This window comes from Leucoraja erinacea, chromosome 32 (genome assembly GCF_028641065.1).
Source record: "Leucoraja erinacea ecotype New England chromosome 32, Leri_hhj_1, whole genome shotgun sequence".
NCBI lineage: Eukaryota > Metazoa > Chordata > Chondrichthyes > Rajiformes > Rajidae > Leucoraja > Leucoraja erinaceus.
This window is the reverse complement of record NC_073408.1, coordinates 12,065,539-12,082,788: the sequence shown is the minus strand read 5'-3', so window position 1 is coordinate 12,082,788 and position 17,250 is coordinate 12,065,539. Positions and strand designations below refer to the sequence as shown.

The 17,250-nt window shown below is 42.0% G+C and overlaps 1 protein-coding gene across 1 annotated transcript in view; it reads right to left on the bottom strand.

Annotated features, from left to right (window-relative positions):
* The window catches only part of igsf9bb (immunoglobulin superfamily, member 9Bb), a 429,804-nt gene that overhangs the window by 315,785 nt on the left and 96,769 nt on the right, over nucleotides 1-17,250 (bottom strand). The window lies entirely within an intron of this gene.

Sequence of the window (17,250 nt, the reverse complement as noted above, 5' to 3'; positions counted from 1 at the left end):
AGCCTACCTGAAGCGTCGCTGAAAATCTGTCGCTGCGGGTGTGCGCGATTTTGGCGCCGTTTAGAGGGGGCGGGTTTAAAACGCGATTTTCCCTAGGCTGTTCCAATCGAGGATGTTCAGCCTAGTTAATTATTAACGGAAAATCGCTGGAATATTCCGTCGCTTTAGCTATTATTAGTTTTAAAGGCTTTATATAATTGTTGTAGTAGTTTAAAAATTAACCTTTAAACCCGCGACCACCGGCAACCGGCAGGGTCTCATACAGCAGACAACAGACGGTAGGCTGTTTATTTTTACATTAAAAAGGGCTTCTTAAGATGCCTTTATACAAAGTTTAATGTTGTGAGTAGCTCATTTTGGCCCCATTATATCCCGCAGTATTTTTCTGGGCATTTGAGGGCACAAATCCACCGCAATGTGAACGTTCTAAACCAGCGCGTTCACAGGATCCCACTAGAAAGCTGATTTAAATTGACTTTAATTTACAGCAATTGAACACTAAATTCCTTCCATTTGGCCTATAAATTAATGTCAATGAGATTTAAAAATCATGTTTTATTGTGAATTATTTGTGAATATTATTTGGACACTTAGGCTATTTAAAAATGTTAATCATTTATTAAGAAATAGACAGATGTTTAGATCTAGTAATTGAAGTTTGAAATTAGCTCCAATTGGGTAACTAACTGATTATATGCTTTAATTTCAGGTCATCCAAGTAAGATTGATTTATATTTGTTTCCGAATGCTTCAATCTATGATAACTGAAAATTTCATTCAGTTCTCTTAATTTTTAAGAAAGTTATGGGCTTTTGACTGTCCACGATCACAGCTTTTTTGTTATGTCCATAGAAAATCAATAGGGAACAAGATGCTAATTTCCGAGTATGAAAATGGCCATAACTTTTTAAATACTTGAGATATGAAAGTGAATTAGGTGTCAAATTAAACTTCTTTTTATGCTTTATCTGATGGGATAAATTGCAGACTTGATTTTTAAAATCTCAAAATTTTGTAACATTTCTACACTTAACTTCCAAAGGGACGGAGTGGTGTGGGTGGGAGGGGGTGGTGTGGAGGGGAAAGGGTATGTGTGAGGAGATCGAGCGATTCCACTCAGCGGCCACCAGCCGCTGCAACACACAGCATCTCCTCGCCATGCTTAATTGGCAGAATTCAGGGCTCCAGGCCCACTGCTCCAGCAAAACACAGGTTAAAATAAAAGCAAATGTCATGACCCGTAATGACATCTGGATGAGGGTAGTATTCTAACGATGGGTCATTTGGTCTCCAGCACTAACAAGGAATGATGTCCGAAAGTAATTGGTCTTGTTGCCAGAGTTTATCACCCCCCGTCACTGTAATTCAGTCCTCTCCAAAGTCAGAACGTAGCACTGCTGGAAGCTGTTTGGATGCAGTGGAGACCTGAAGCAACTCACATCCATCAATGCCAATTTGAACTATTTGTTGGACGATACGTAAAATTCATGATACATTCGAGGCAAATGCAGGTAAGTTTGTAGACAGGACGGGAGTCTAGGGTTTGGGACAGAAGTCAGGGAAGTGAAATCGATGCTAACGATCCGATCCCCAAAAGCAACTTGGACGGTGTGACGGTGCAGTTTGGAGCTGCAGCAATGGGCAAGTGTCCTGTTCCACTTTAACATTCACATCACATCTCCATGACCAGCATGTTTGCAATGAAACATGAACGATGTATTTACCCAGAGCGCTGCGCTAAGTTTGTAAGGATGTTTATTAAAAATGACCAAACAGGCAGAGCATAAAATGTGCCATCCACATCTGCAGTGTAACAGGATCTCATACTGTTCAACGCTGCAATCTGCTGCCCTCTTGCCCCACTGAATGACTATTTCTCTGAACCAACAATCTTTCTTCTGTTCAAGATGATGCCCGAGACAGTCACTGCCTCTACTTCCGTCAACAAACACAGCTGGAGGCAGCATGCAACAAAGGAAGATATTTGGGCCTTCGAGGCTTTGTTGTCAACCATTACTACATAAAAGGCACACCAGGGAAGTTTGCAGCAAAGGAAATAATTTTAAGAAGATTTTATCTTCGTCCTGAAATCCGTAGGATATTTAGAGCAGTAATTGAAACAGTATTGAATAAAATGATTTAGTTTTAAACTAGGAAAACTACAGAAATACTCAGAAAAGAAGAGTTATTGGAATTTGAAGTATCAGCAGGCAATTCTTCAGATGCTACACAACAGAACAGAATCTAAGTCAGCAGAGGAAAAAATAGAGATGCAGCATCTCTGTAGAGAAGGAATGGATGACATTTTGGGTTGAGACCCTTCCTCAGACTGGGTCTTCAACAAGGGAGAGTCTAGTTACCTGCCTATGACTTTTAATAGTGTCCCAATGCTGTGCGTTCTCCTATCACCAAACTGGGGAGGGCAGCATTAACTAGTATTTCTAACTTACTCCATTTCTAAGTAAAACCTCATCAGCCACGATGACGACTCTGCCTACAGAGAGGAGGTACAACAAATCATCAGCTGGTGTGACATCAATAACCTTCAACTCAATGTTAATAAAACAAAAGAATTAACTGTGGACTTCAGGAAGAAACAGACAGCACACACCCCACTCACCATCAATGGCAGTGCAGTGGAGTCTGTGAAAAGCACCAAGTTGCTGGGAGTGCACATCACAGATGATCAGAACATGGTCCCCCTGCACCAACTATACCATCAACTCCCTAGTCAAGAGAGAAAGCTCAGCAAACGCCTCCACTTCCTTCGACGCCTCCGTTGCCATGAGTGAGAGGAGAGGTGACCTCCAATTCGGACCGCCTTTCTTCAGGCCCTCAGAACGTTTTTCCTTCTTTTTAAAATAATATGTGTGTTAGATTGGGTTTATAATTTGTTTGGTTGTTTTGTTGAGCGAGCATTCCACTTTCATTTCAGCAGTCTCTCAGTCTGGTATGTGGCAGTAAACTGTTCTGCTGCTGACCAGACCATCTCACTACAGAGAGTGGCAAGCCTCCACTTCCTTCGACATGAGGAGAAGACCTCACCAGATCCCCCCAACCAGGGGTGCAATTGAGCATTCTTACCAGCAGTCTCTCAGTCGCAGTGCTCGCAAGAAGAGCACTACAGATATCATCAAACAGTGGAGAAGATCCCACCCCCCAACCTGCACACAAGGACTTATCACTCTCGCTGTCGCAACCATCCAATATCAAGCGCTACACAAACGTTCAGCATGCCATCTGGCAAGCGCTACCGCAGCATGCGGAGCAAAACCACCAGATTCAAAAACAGCTTTTTCCCTCAGGCCATCAGATTACTCAACACACTCAAGAAAATTCCATGAACATTTAACTTTAACTCAATGTCTGCAGTATGCTATTTGCACTTTTCTATATTGCACCTTTATTATTGCACTTTAATAACATACCTCAAAATTTTACTACAGTCTGGCACACTGTGAATATTTTAAATAATGTATATTGTCTATCTTATTGGTATATTGTCTGTCTGTGTTATAAATATTACTTGCACATTTGGAGTATGGGGAAACGCAATTTCAATCCAATTTATTTGAATTGACAATAAAGTTTACTTTGAACTTTGAACTTTAAAACTGACTTTTAGGAGAGGTATAATGAAGCAATGCTTCAAGCAAGTTGGGGAAGAAAAGCAACTCTGGTATTGTACAAATGGGCACACAGTGGTACAGGTAGTGGAGCTGCTGCCTCAGTTTGCTCGGGCAACTCAGAGTTCTATTGACCTGTCTATGTGCAGTTTGTACATCCACAAACTCCACATGTATAGTCTGGAGAAGGGCATTGACCCAAAATGTCACCTATCTATATTCTGCAGAGATGCTGCCTTACCCCATTACTTTGTGTCCTTTTGTATGTCCTACACGTGACCGCATGGGTTTTCCCCAGGTCCTTCAATTTTGTCCCATATCCCAAAGAGTGTTGTTTGGCAGATCAATTTGTTTGGCTGCTCCGAATTGCCCCTGTTGTGCAGCTGAGTGGTAGATGGTTGTGGCTGACGGGAATGTGGGGAAATTAACAGGATTAGAGGTGGCACGGTGGCGCAGCGGTAGAGTTGCTGCCTTACAGCTTTCACAGAGCCGAGGACCCGGGTTCAATCCCGACAATGGGTGCTGTCTGTACGGAGTTTGTACGTTCTCCCCGTGACCGCGTGGGTTTCTCCGTGATCTTCGGTTTCCTCCCACACTCCAAAGATGTACAGGTTTGTAGGTTTATTGGCTTGGTGTAAGTGTAAATTGTCCCTAGTGTGCGTAGGATAGTGTGTACGGGGATCGCTGGTCAGCGTGGATCCGGTGGGCCAAAGGGCCTGTTTCCGTGCAGTATCTCTAAACTAAACTAAACTAATGGGATTGCATTGTATTGGCTTAGACACGGGAAGTTAAATTGGTCTCTTATGCCATTAGGAAATACGGAATTTTATTACGAAACAGTAATAATGGTGTGTCTTTGTGGAGCCCTCAGTCCACATCAGATTCTACTTCTTAAGATGTTACAAATATGAAAGTTGAAGTTATGATTACAGAATTGTCAACTGCAAGCCTTTCCAGTCCCTACTCAGTTGTTCCGAGATATTGTCATGTACAGATGCTCAAAAGCAGGGAAATAGCCCATGGGTAACATGCTCCTCCATGTAGCTGCGCATTTGTATCTTGTTTCCATGTAATCTGAACAAGTGACTCTGTAAAAGGCCCGTGGTGAAGAGACAGTTCTTCAAATGAAGTCTTATCAGAGGGGACAGCAATACGAGAGGAATCTGCTCTTACCAACAGCTTCCGCTGATGACTACTGCACAGACCACAGAGAGACACACATACACCAAAACAATTCCCTGATAGCCCAGCTCAAGAGTGGTGGGTTAATGTTCAGATTCTTCAGTTGCTGCATCTCTGTGGATGCAAACATGCACTGGGCAATGGAGAGCTACAAATGCACAACATTTGTAACCTACATATAAGTCTTTCCCAAGATATATCACAAGGAATTCAGCAAGGCAGAGGTGATTGTGTCCTACTCATTATTAAAAGGAATCTGATTTGACTCACATTCATCAGAGGTTATAGATATTTCACCCTATAATTACAACAATTAGGAAATTAATAAGCTGATGCATTGCATCTCAATCTTTGAGTTAGATGATGCTTGGGTTCAATTGCAAGGGTACTGGGAAATTGAGGTCACAATGCAGAAGAGCCAGTGGTGCAGATCTGCACAAAAGCTTGATGGCCATTTCCACAAGCTTTAAATGGAGTTACATAGAAACATAGAAAATAGGTGCAGGAGGAGGCCATTCGGCCCTTCGAGCTAGCACCTCCATTCATTTTGATCATGATCGTCCCCAATCAATAACCCGTGCCTGCATTCTCCCCATATCCCTTGATTCCACTAGCCCCTAGAGCTCTATCTAACTCTCTCTTAAATCCATCCAGTGACTTGGCCTCCACTGCCCTCTGTGGCAGAGAATTCCACAAATTCACAACTCATAGGGTGAAAACGTTTTATCCAAATCCAAATTATTACCTCTTTAATAATTGACTCCAGCATCTTTTCCACCACTGAAGTCAGGCTAACTGGTCTATAATTCCCCATTTTCTCTCTCGCTCCTTTCTTGAAAAGTGAGATAACATTAGCTATCCTCCAATCCACAGGAACTGATCCTGAATCTATTGAACATTGGAAAATGATCACCAATGCATCCACTATTTCTAGAGCCACCTCCCTGAGGACCCTAGGATGCAGACCATCAGGCCCAGAGGATTTATCATCCTTCAGTCCCATTAGCCAACCCAATACTATTTCTCACCTAATGAAAATTTCTTTCAGTTCCTCTACCCCCTTAGATCCTCTGTCCTCCAGTACATCTGGGAGATTGTTTGTGTCTTCCTTAGTGAAGACAGATCCGAAATACCTGTTCAACTCTTCTGCCATTTCCTTGTTACCCATAATTGCTGATGATGGTTAACAGAACAACTCCTTCACCAGTGTGCTCTCTCAACACACAAGGGCGATGTAACCTGAAGAATGGTCCTGATCCAGAACGTCACTCATCCTTTTTCTCCAGAGTTGCTGCCAGTCCCGCTGAGTTACTCCAGCTTTTTGTGTCTTATTGCCCTGTCCCACGGTACGAGTTCATTCCAAGAGCTCTCCCGAGTTTAATAAAAATCAAACTAATGGTAAGCACGGAGAATGAACGTAGCGGGTACGTCGGAGCTTGGGGATGTCTCTTAGCGGTTCGTACCGCTAACGGGAAGACTCGCTAATGGCAGGTAAGCATGGGAAGACTCGTGAAGATTTTTCAACATGTTAAAAAATGTCCACGAGAGCCCCGAGTACCGACCAGTGGCCATTACTGTAAATCTCCGAGTTCGAATCAGGGCAAACTCGGGAGAGCTCTTGGAATGAACTTGTGCCGTGGGACAGGGCTTTATCTTCGATACCAGCATCTGCCATTGCACCCTACACATTACTCCAGTACTTTGTGTCTATCTAAATGAAACATGAGACCGATGACAGGATGTTGTGAGAATCCAAATTGAATATTTTTCCAATGAAATGGTAGCGCTGCTGAGTGGTCCAGCATTTAGGGGCACTAGTGACAATGATCAACTATATTTGCTACATCATGAAAGTACTGAGAAACATAGCACTTCCACAGATGAACCATTTTATGCACAAATCCTAAAGGCAGTGCTATTCTACCACCCTCACCAAAGGAAATCAATAATCTCAACATGATCATAAGGTATTTATAAACCAGTCTCATTCTAAAATACTCTGAAAATCTGATGTTTTTTGCATGAGGTGTAAGTGAGTTTTTAAATGGCATACTTAGCAGTGATTACAACTCAGCAATCTCAATGGGTTCATAAAACTAATTTATGTGGATTGTAGTTCTTTCTCATAACTATTTTAAAATATTAAAATGATTAAAATGATTTTGCTCCCTTTAAAGAAGTTTATGAGATTTCAGTTCTACTTTGATCGTATGTGTGCTCTAATCTTTTATCAATGTTCTTTAAAAAGCCGGAGAAGTTAATAAAAAATAGTGGGCTTTTTTTCCTGCCCTCACCCCCTTCTATCACAACACTGCAGGGTTGATGTTTGGTTGTGCCGGGTAAAGAGGCTAGATACACTTCAAATGTATCCCCTCTTCCTTACAGCAGCTATGACTGGCGGATGCAGAATGTACCATTCATCTTTTCTATATCTTGTTCATTTGTAATGATTTGGATTAATTTCAACAACACAAGAACAAGAACTCAAGCAAATGGGAGCATCGAGCCGTTCAAGCCTGACCCACTATTTCATATAATCATAGATGATCAATGCTGGTCTCAATCATCTGTGCTATTTCTCCATGCCTCTCTATTCCTCCGTCAATCAAATATTTATCCACCTTCACTTTAAATTTAAATTTATTCTCCCCATTTACTGACTATAGCTTGCCCCACTTTCAACACCATTAATCCAAACAAACAAATATCCAAACTTCTGAACAAAGGACTCAGCAAGGGTGGGAGATTGCAACCTTCACGTGGTCCACCCTGTTTCAACGCATGCAATCAACCTGGCATGCACAAACAGAAGATCAAACAGAACAAGTTGTCTTCCAACTTTAGGCTGTGCACGCCAAATGCAAGAAGAAGGGAGAAGAAGCACTCTGCAAATGGATCATTGATTTCCTATCCATGGACTGCAACTAATAAGGACAGGCAACAAAACATTCTTCAAGATAATTCTCTGCCCTCAGCCCTGCTCTCTTTATACTCACGACTCTGCAGTAAAATACTACCCTAACTCCATTTCTAAGTTTGCAGAAACCACCTTTGTGGGGTGAACCTTGCCCAATGACGAATGGAGTACAGAAAGAAGATAGGGAGCTTCATGGTGTGGTGTCAAGACCACCACCCTTTCCCACAATTTCAGCAAAGCAACGGAGCTGATCATTGACTTCAGTGGACTGCCGGTTTCAGTCAACAGTGCTGAAGCATAGATGGTAGAGAGCTTCATTATTCTAGGTATAAATATCACCAACAATTTGTCTTTCTTCAACCACATCTGTGTTATAGCCCAGAAAGCACTCCAATGCCACAATGTCCCCAGAAGACTAAGGAAATTCAACATTCGCCCAATGATTCTTACCATTTTCTACAAACTCACCATAGAAAAACATCATATCGGGATGCTTGATAACTTGGTATGGCAACTGGTCTGCCCATGACAGCAAGAAACTGCAGTGTTATGGATGCAGCCCAGTCCATCCACCAAACCAGCCTCTCTACATTAGCTGAAGCAAGTTTGTGCCAGGGAGTGGTGATTCCATGTGCTGGTCCCAGAGGAGGATCGACTGTTATGCATTACAATTGATCTATTCTTTTAAATTTCTATTCCAATTGGAAACCCATCAGGGTTTCTACAAATACTAACACTATTCTCTTTAATCATCTTTGAGGGCTGATGATCTTACACAGCAGTTGTAACACTGTAACCCTGCAGCACCAGATCCTGCACTGTTACTTGTCTCTTTGAACTGCCTGTCGCACACATGTACGATTTGATTGTACTCGTGTATGGTATGTCAGGGGTGGAAATCCCAGGGGGGACGGGGGGGACACACGACCCCCCCATGTTTTGAGAGGTGGGGGACAATCTACCCCCCCCCCCCCCTCATGATTTGTAATCCGTATATTAAAACTCGGAAAAAAAAACTATTAAAAATCTCCGCTTTCCGCGAGACAGTGGGGGTGGGACTGATAATCGAGGGCACCGATTGGACAAGAGAGACGTTGGTTAGCAGGCAGTGGGGAGGGGGGGGGGGACCATGATGATTCAGCGCAATGATTGGAAGAGGGAGGTGTCGGTCAGAGGTGGAAGTAGGGGGGTGGAACTGAGGATAGCGGCGGGATCTTCCATCGCCCCGCGGTCAAATTGTTGCATCGAGACGATCGAGGCTCCTGATGTTGAGGCCCCTGCAAATGGGCAGATTGAAGCCCCACGATTCGGGGCGGATGAAGCTGCTGTTGCTGGAGTTCAGAGTCAGTCACCAACCAGGTCAGCTCCCGATGTTGCCGTCCACAGGGCCCACGGCCGAAGCCTCGCGCCTGTAGGCATGAGCGCGCGGCCGCCAAGAAATTGTGTGTCTCCTCCCCCCATGTTTTGAGAGCGATTTTCCGTGATTTGACAATAGCACACCGACAAAGTTGTTCAACGTACCTTGGTACACAGGATAATAATAATAAAGAAAGCTAACACTTCAGCAAAAAGGAATTGCAGAGTCTGGTTTACAAAAGAAGACACAGACTGCTGGAGTAACGCAGCAGGTCAAGCAGCATCCGAGGTGAGGCAACAACCTGGTCAGTCTGAAGAACGGTCCCCGACCCAAAATATCACCTGCCCATGTTTTCCTGGGATGCTGTCTGACCCACTGAGCTACTCCAACACTGTCTTCCATCTACATTTTATGGTGCCTCGAGAAAGCAGCAATGCTCTTTTCTCTTCTAAAACCTAAGCTCTTAAAAGACAGAAGTAAGTTGTAAAAATATTTGTATTTCATTGCCGATTGTACTTTCTATCTGAAAATGAAAAATGAAAAAATGGAAATGACAAGGAAAAATCCAAATTGCTCAAGACAACACAAGCCATCGGTAACCCAAAAGTGAAAGGAACAAGAGGCAAGACCATAAATGATTCTTCCACAAGAAACAGTGGTGGCCACATTGCCAGGCTGATTTTAGTTGTTTTCAGAGACCAGAAGAACCGGCTTCTACCAATCGGACAGGATTAATATCTTCTGTATTAATCCACAGATCTGGAAGAGGAATTTTACAACACACCATAAAAAGGAGCCTGCCATTTAGATTATGGACAATCATTTCTGTGAAACATCAAACACAAAAGCCTCATTCATTCTGCTTCCAGGAATGAGCTAATTTGGCTTTGGGCATCAAACAAAAGAGAACAGGGTGCTTGGCACGGCCTTTACGCAGTAGCACAAATTAACCTCTGCAAAGAGCCTGAAACATGATGTACAATCTGGCAAGTGGATTCCACAAGCAGCAGGCTGGAGTTGCCAGGTTACAGGATAGTCTGGCTGGGCAACTTCAACACCACTCTGTTTGTGTCAACAGCACCACAGTTTTTTGACAAAGTCTGCATTTCAGCGTGGCAGGGCCATGTTGGGCAATTGTGTGCCTAAATGTAACTAGGTTAAGGGCATAACATTCACAGAAAGCTGAGACTCATTACTACTTGGACAACACCACTTTAGGTTTGTACGCGAGGTGATACTGGCACCTACATTCACACTATCAGGCCAGCACTGATTATGCAACTTTCATTTGGCACTTGAGCAGGTATTGAGGTGCTCCAAAAGAAAGCAAGAACACTTCTCCCTATTTGTAAATTTTAAACATAAGGCACTGCACCAATGGAAACATGCTTTGAAAATGATTTTGAAGGGAAAAACTGTTGCCTTAACCTCTCCTTTTTATATTAATTGTGTTCTCCTGGCTATTTCCATCTTTAGGTCTGATACCAAAGGGCTCCAGATCTTCAGAAGGTTGGGGCAGAATCCAGGGATGGGAAAGAATGATTGATTAGATTAACCCAATGTTGTACACAGATATCGGTTTTAAAAAAGACAAGGACGTTTTATCCGTGTTGAGATATAGAGGAGGGCAGCACTTTCAAAGGATCCATTGAATAGGCTGAGCTCCTGCTGGCAGGGCTAACTGCGCAAACAGAAGAGCATATTTGGATTAAAACAGAATCTTCATTCAAAGGATGCAAAATGGGAGTGTTCCCCGATAAACTGCAACTATGCAGGTTTTGAACTTGCTAATCACGCACCAACAACGTATCCTTCATGTGTTTGTGTTCTTAAAGCAGGTTTTCATAACCGGAGGGGAAAAATCAGGCGCTTAACCAAGAAGAAATAAATGCCTTATTTTTCGTACAGTGCTTTTTCAAAACCTCAGAACAACCCAAAGCATTCGGGCACCAATGAAACTTTTTGAAAGCACATAGAATGTTGGTAACATGCAGGCTGTTTGCACATAAGACACTACAAGATTCAATTTAATTACAAGCAGTAAAGTTAAGATATAAAATGGGCACGTGATGGATGGGAGTGGCCTCCTCATGCACTTCCTAAACCTAATCGGCACCACAATAAAGGTACCTCAGATACAGTCCACAAACATCACCCCCCACTGAGATATGGGATGCATAGGGAGGGCCGGATAACTCGGGAAATAATCAGTCTCCTTAAGAATCAAAGTGGTCATCTATGACATTTACAGGAAACATGCCCTTCAGCCCAACTCATCTTTGCCAATCAAGATGCCCCACTTGAGCTAATCCCATTTGCCTATGTTTGGCACTCTGAAATGTTCCAATCTATATACCTGTCCGAATGTCTTTTAAATGCTGTGATAATGCCTGCTTCAACTACCTACTCTGCCAGCTCATTCCATCTACCCACCACCCTTGAGTGAAAATTCTATTATATCTGGCCCCTCTCATTTTAAACCCACGTCCTCTGATTTTTGATTCCTTAACCCTGGGTAAAATACTCTGTGCGTACACCCTATCTATTCTCCTCATAATTTTACACACTTCAGTAAAATCACACCTCAGCCTCCTGTGCTCCATGGAATAAAGTCCTAGCCTAGCTTGTCCAACATCTCTGTAGTTCTAGACCTCAACTCCTGACAACATCATCATAAATCTTCTCTGCACTCTTTCCAGCTTAATGACATCCCTCCTATAGCCGGGTGTCCTAAACTGACCACTACTCCAAAAGTGGCCTCACTAACATCTTGTAAAATTGTAACACAACATCCCAACTTCAATAATTAATTACAGACACAAAATACTGGAGTAACTCAACGGGACAGGCAGCATCTCTGGAGAGAAGGAATGTGAAACATCCCCCATTCCTTCTCTCCAGAGATGCTGCCTGTCCCGCTAAGTTACTCCAGCACTTTGATTTAAACCAGCATCTGCAGTTCTTTCCTACACATTCGGTAATTAATTCCCTGACTGATGGTCAATGTACTAAAAGCCTTGTTCAAAAACATGGTATTTAGGCAATGGTATGAATTTCATTTCCTAATTAATGATTGGTATGCTTGACTTCATTGAAAACAGTATTGAGTGCAAAAGATGGGATATCATTATGCAGATGTACAAGTCCTTGGAGAAAACACATTTGGAGCAGTTCTGTGTGCAGTTCTGATCGTCCAGCTTCAAGAAGAGTGTAATTAAATTGCACAGAGTTCAGAAGAAATTCACATTACCTGAACTTGCAAGCTCAAGTTACAGGGAGAACTGGGTTGGCTGGGATGTTTTTCTTTGGAGCAATCCCTGTACCCAGAGATATGGACAAAATGGTGGAAAATGCAACTAGCCGAGAATGCCAACTTGGTTAGCATGGACAATGTGGGACGAAGGGCCTGTTTCCATGCTGAATGTCTCTATGACTCCATTAATGGGACCATGGAGTGCATTTAGCTTCACTGACCAGGAATGAAATTCTAAGCAAACCATGCTTAATCAATATGTCGTGTCCACTTGGTGATAAACAAAACAGTATAAAATGTGTTAGTACTTATGGCCCGTTAGTAAAACAAATATTCAAAGAGTTTTAATGCCTGCCAACCTCACGAATACAAAATATATGTAGAATGAAAATAGCATTTGATATATTGCACCTGTATTTCAAAATAGCACATATCAGATTCCCTTACTACACACATTCTTTTGCTACACATTCACATTTATCAAACCACCCAAAATAAAATAAAATGTTTTTTAAATCAAACCCCAAGCAACCAGCAGTTCAGAATTCACAACAAACTCTGTCAATCATCCAGCTGCAATAATGTAGTATGATTGTCAAGTAACCACTTGGGATGCAGAGCCGCCATTGTGCTGTAAACAATGTGTCAAATTTAGTGCTGCATAAGCAACGAGATAATTATCAACTAACGCTGATGATATAGGCAAATAGATACATTTTAATCAAGAAGTGGTGACGGAATTCCTATTCTTCTTCACGGCAGATATGATTAAATCCATTTTATGGACGATCCAGTTATTGCTCCAGGATCTTCATTCATCAGGCGCCATTAAACATTCAGCTTTAATCAATGTCCGAGTGTTCAATATTAAACTGTTAAACTAATTTGGTGACAGCCATCAAACTGTTGCAGCCAAAATGAAATTATAGTTCACACACTGAAGCATAGTCAGCAGAAATTTCCTGGCGTGTGGAGAGCTGAAGGTAGCTGGCTTGCACTTTAAAAAAACTCTTTCGTTGTCGGGATGGAGTACAGGGAAAGGAAAACACTAAGTGTTTGCAGATATTGTGGAGGTGCTTGTGCCAGCATCGATATAATTGGCATTTAGGCGAAGACGTTGAAATGATAGGAGCAGTTTATCTATTGGAAATGGTCTCAGTCAGTCAAAAAACAATCATACACCTGCCATATATAAAGCCATACTGGCTAACTCCAATTAGCCCATTCTCTTCCAAATGGGAGCAAATCCTAACTCAAATAATTCTCTCCAATAGTTTCCCTACCATTGACATGAGGCTCACCACATTCGACTTCCCTGGATTCTCCCTTCTTTTCTTAAACAAATAAACAACATTGGCCACTCTCCAATCCTCCGAGACTTTGCCTGAGAAGAAACAAAGATCCTGGTCAAGGCCCCTGCAATCTCCTCTCTTGCCTCTCTCAAATAACCTGGGATAGATCCCATCAGGCCCTGGGGACGTATCAACTTTAAAGTTCTTCAAGAGCCTCAGCACCACCTCCCCCTTGGTCACAAACTGCCCTGGCATTTTGGGTTTTTTCTACACTGATCTAACTGTCCTCCAAATCCTTCTCCTCAGTGAATACAGATGCAAAGTATTCTTTTAGTACCACACCTACATCCTCTGACTCCAAGCATGGATTCCCTTCTTTAACTTTGAACAGATACCTTCTCTCTGGTCACCCTCTGACATTTTAACGTATGTATCGAAAGCCTTAATCCGACTCGCCAAGGACATTTCATGACCCTTTTTGACCCTTCTAATCGCTCGCTTGAGTTCTTCCCTACTCGCTGTATATTCCTCATATGCCCCATCTGATGACACCTTCTCAAACCTGGCATATGCTTCCTTTTTCTTCCTGACCAAGTTTATAACCTCCTTAGGTAGACATAACATGCTGGAGTAACTCAGCAGGACAGGCAGCATCTCTGGAGAGAAGGAATGGATGACGTTCTCGGGTTGAGACCCTTCTTCAGATAACTAATTTATAACCTCTTTGCTTACCCATCCCTTACCTTGCCATCCTTATCCTGGGGTACTGATTTTGGATGATCAGCCATGATCATATTGAACGCTGGTGCTGAATCGAGGGGCCAAATGGCCTATTCCTGCATCTATTTTCTATGTTTCTATGCTACCCCTCCTCCTTACTGGAACGTGCTGATCGTGCACTTTGCCTTCAAACAACTCCCACGTGTTATTAGTGGATTTACCCAATAAAAACTGTTCCCAATCTACCCTCTTTAGCTCCTGCCTAATGACATTATAATCTGCATTGCCCCAATTAAGTACCTCCCCCCCCCCCCCCCCCCAACATCCAGATCAGTCCCTAATCAAAACAATCTTAACATTTATGGCTGATTACAAATTACTTCATACAGTTGAGAAGTGAAAACAACTTAATTTTTCAAGATTAACAGGTGAAGTGGTTTCCCAAGAATGGAAACTAGGATTAAGAACTAATGTATAGTGGAGAAACTGCCGATATCTCAGCCTCCCTCCCTTTTCTTATTGTCACAACCTGGCTGAGTTGATTAGCTGCCCTTTGCTAAACTGAAACCAAACAAATAAGACACATCAGGGAGGTTCAACAAAGGATGGATGATCTACTCCACTAGGTGATAAAAAGCAAAAGCAAATATTACCCATAATAATGGTGTTATTGAAGATTGGAATAGCAATGTTCAGTTTAGTAACACAAAATACGTGACAATACATCCCTTTGAAATTGTACAGTGGATGATAAAAAATGGTTTTGGCAAGACTTGCGTAGGTGTAATACATGATATTTAACAATGAGTGGGTTTAAGTTTTGACATGATATGAATCAGTCAGTTAAATGATTCCCTCATTTCATCAAAGTATGTGTTCTATAGAACCACACGACTTCTTGTAAAAGAATTAGCTTGGGAAGATGGGTGGCAACACTTAGATTTGTTGGCAGAAAGGATCTTCAATGACAAGAGTCAGGATTGATGCATTGGAAAACACATTTATCAACTACACTAATTCCAAAAGTTATGAGAAAAGCAAGACTGATCTAAATTATAATTTCATATTTTTCAACACAGAGGAGGCCACAAGGCGGAACAATCCCATCAAACCAATTCACCCATATATGTCCCTGTGATATATTCCCTGTTATATTTCTTGGGGTGGCATGGTGGCACAGCGGGAGAGCGGCTGCCTTAGTGACACAGAGACCCGGGTTTGATCCTGACTCTGGGTGCTGGCTGTACAGAGTTTGTATATTCTTCCCGTGACCGCGTGGGTTTTCTCTGGGTGCTCTGGTTTCCTCCCACACTCCAAACACGTACACCTTGGTAAATTATAGAAATTGTCCCTAGTCTGTAGGATAGTGTTACTGTACAGACTGATCGCTGGTCGGCGTGGACTCAGTGGGGAAGAAGAGCCTGTTTCAGCACCATATCTCTAAACTAAACCAAACCATGAAATCTCCACCCAGCTAGTTTTCTTAGAATCTTCCAAAATAGGACAAAAGGCTACAGAGTCTGCTGAAAGCATTTTTTCAGTGCCTCGTGGATATACGGGGAACCCTTACTATTTAAAAACAACCACTTGTACATACTTAACAGTTTTGTCTTGGAAGAACAATGAATAGAAGAAACTTTTACAAATAGATTTAAAATACATTTGCACCATGATCAGGTAATTCTTTGCTTTATCTGGTAATTTTGTTTTCCTTTGGTCAGCACGTTTGATCAGCAACAAACAAACAATATGTGGGGGCAAGTAATTGCCATAGATTATATGGAAATAGACGGGAGAATGGGACCGAGAGCTGGCAGAAATGTGATAAACTGAATAACCTCTGATGTCATAAGGAAATACAAACATGTAATATATAAATATGAATCTGGCTCAACCCAAATATGTATTTTGGGTTGCATCAACTGCAGGTATGTCGCAGCATGCTGTAGATCCAAAACCATCTTAAAATAAAGATTGTAAGAAAACCAGTCATTATCCTGAAGTGTGAAATTCACAAGTACTTCCTAACTGGCAGCTTTGAATCCAAATTAATATAATTGGATTTGCTTGTCTTCAAGCAATAAAATGATACACAGTGCAATCTAGATCGATGTTGCAGAACATTGCAAACTTGTCTTAAGATAAGCAACAAGAAATTGAGTAAGTTACTGTTATTGTAACAAAATTAGGCCAAAATACACACATCAACATTTTTAAAACGTATTCGTGGGATGTGGACTCACTTGTCCATCCCTAAAACAGCCTGAATTAAGGAACATTGATGGATCTGGAATGACGTACATGTGTCCCGGGTAACGATGGCAGAATTCCTCGCCTGAAGGATTTTAGTTGACCAGATGAGCCTTTGTAACAGTCCAGTTATTTTATGGTTACCACTGCTGAGATTGGCTGTATTTTTAATCACAGAACTTACTCTTTTACTTGAAGTTAAATTGCTCAACTGCTGCAGTGGGATTTGACCCCATGTCATTGGATCAATGTCCAGAACTCTCTGCTCGGTCTGCAACTTGCCCATTAGATTACTATTTCCCTGCTATTTTACTTCTTAATCAAGTTTTGTTGACGTTCTGCCTTTTAGAGAGGTCAAGCTTCAAAGAATCTTAAGCTTCACATTTTCCTTGATGCATCTTATTTGATGCAGCCAAATTAATGGATTATTTCTCTCTGAAATTTTCACACTCTCACTGCACCGTACATTACTATTTACTGTGATTATCATGTACATACTTACAATTTCTGTACATGGAAGTCATTCCATCCCTCAACTATGGATGGCAAAAACTAATCCCATCCCTCTATCCATACCAATCCCATACGTTTATCATAGAAACATGGTGCAAAGTAATTCGGCCTTCGAGCCTGCACCGCCATTCAATATGATC